This window comes from Hibiscus syriacus, unplaced genomic scaffold, assembly GCF_006381635.1.
Source record: "Hibiscus syriacus cultivar Baekdansim isolate YM2019G1 unplaced genomic scaffold, ASM638163v2 tig00112503_pilon, whole genome shotgun sequence".
Taxonomy (NCBI): Eukaryota; Viridiplantae; Streptophyta; class Magnoliopsida; order Malvales; family Malvaceae; genus Hibiscus; species Hibiscus syriacus.
Window position 1 is genome coordinate 1915020 of NW_024063349.1, and position 2249 is coordinate 1917268.

Below are 2249 nucleotides of genomic sequence, written 5' to 3' on the forward strand. Positions count from 1 at the left end.
TTTCAGTTTGATCACCATTTTTAAAATTTTGTCATCACATCATTCAACTATTTAAATACATTTAATTAACATTTAACATAAGTATTGATGTGACAGTTAATAAAATTAATATAATTATATATTTGATTCTCAGAATTTATAAATTTATTAATTCGGTCATAATTTTAATTCAAATTCAATTAGGTAGAGACACGTGTCATTATCAGATTGGAGAATATTTTATTAATATAATATTTGGAGATTAAATTATGAAATTACATGTATGATAATAGATCTTTGTTCAAAGTACAGTTACCAAAGTAGGAAAAGGGGGGGGGAGACAATTTTTAAAGTTATGGTAGTAAGAATCAGAAAAAATAGTAGACAAGCAGATAGAGCATCAGGCACGCCGCTGGTTCAATATTTGAGGGCACTTGTCATGATAATACTGTCACACCCGTATAATGCCAGCACGTTCGAGTTTAAGGCTCCAAGGACGTGACAATAGCAATAAACTATTTAAAACCATAAATTATGAAATCGGTGGCCACAGAATCAGAATACCAATACTAAACTTACTTTTATATCATTTTATTTTATTATTGTGAACACCTGTTTTTGAACGGTCTAAAAATATTAATATATTATGTTATTATTATTATTATTATTATTTTTACTTATAATATGTGTTTATTTTTGTAGGCCACTTACCCTAAACCACATAAATCCACCGAAAGTAATCAAATTTCCAAGTTAAAAACAAACATTACCTACTCCAACCAAATAAACATCTCATTATTCACACCTAATAAAGCAACAAAGGAAGAAAATTGGAGAGAAGACAAAAGGAGCTATTCGGTGATAAAAGGAACATTCAACCAGAGGAAGAGGGGGGCTTCGAACAAGGGGGCGACCATTTGAAAGGGAAATCTCTCCCATTTTTATTTTCAACAGAAGCAATGTAAAGCTTCTTCCCCGTTTTTAGAACATTTAACGTTAGCAAAGTAATGGGGATTTTCCCTACTGTTTTCGAAGCAATGCAAAGATATGTCTATGTTCATCTTTCTTTCCCATTCGATTAAAATAAAAAAGCAACAAATTCCATATTTTAATACTAAAATAGAGTTAAGAGAGAGACGTTCGTTTTACCTTGGTGGTTCATCGTGACTGTTCGGAGCTTATTTTCAACGATCAATAAGAACATTCAAACCAAAAACACAACAACAAGGAGAGTAAACCGAGAGCTTTTTCGAAAGCAGAAAAAAAAACCCGAAAAGATAAATCAAAACCTAAACAAAACTTACCCTTTTCCTCGGAGGAGACCGTCGTTTTGCTTCGCCATAGCTAAGGGGATTTTTCCGCATCCATTGAAGGTAAGACCTCGATTCTTATATATAAGGTTAGGGTCTATTTCGAATTTTGATTTGAGGCACTATTTTTTCATGGTTTTGAGGCTTTAGTTTGAGCATGGTTTCGTTTGATTCTCGAAAGGTCTAGGTCTCAGGTTTAGGGTTAGATAAAAAAGGAGCGTGGCCACCACGATACGGTGGTCGGTCCGGTGTTTTGGTTTAGGCCATGGAGGATTTTGGTCTCTGGTTCGGGTACCATCAAAGAAGAAGATAAGGGGAGAAGAGTGTAAAACGGCGTTGGGAGGGAGAATAAGTTTAGGATGAATGATATTTTGTTTTTAGGTCAAATGATAGGTTTTAATTAATTTGGATAAAACGACAGTGTTTAGGGCTAGAGTAGGGTGTGGGGTTTAATCACGTAAGAATCCTTTTAATTTGAAGTTATTGTGATTCGGTCCTTGCTTTGAAGTTCTGTAATTTTTAATTTGGTTCTTAATTTTAGGCGCATTCCATTTCGGTCCCCAGTGCCTGTTATTTATGTTGTTTCAAGTATTTGATCTTTAAGTTTCGTATTTTCTATTTTAGTTCTAAATAATAGTATATTTAATTTTTGATGTTTTTAGACATTCGACTTTTAAATTGTTGCATGTTTCTTTTTAGTCCAACTTATGTGTTTAGAGTTTATTTTCAATATTAATCCTTTATGATGATGATTTGTTTTATTTCAGTCACATTGTTTATTATAGTATAACATTAGTATTTTACCATATTTTTATTTTATTTATAATTAAGGTGCTCAAGTTTCTGTCCAATAATATTTAGTCTTAAGTCTTTGTTTATGTTATTTTGGTCTTTTAAATTTTTATTTTTACTATTCTAGTCTTTTAAATTTTTGTTTGTGTTATTTTAGTCATTTGATTT

General features: G+C 31.7%; 1 long non-coding RNA gene across 1 annotated transcript; it reads right to left on the minus strand.

Moving 5' to 3' along the window:
- Window positions 1–207: 207 nt before the first annotated feature.
- Window positions 208–1667, minus strand: LOC120180876. Its single transcript, XR_005521712.1, has 2 exons — window positions 1129–1667; window positions 208–494 (listed from the first exon to the last, which is right to left on the minus strand). It is a non-coding gene; the product is annotated as an uncharacterized LOC120180876 (long non-coding RNA).
- Between the last annotated feature and the right edge of the window lie 582 nt (window positions 1668–2249).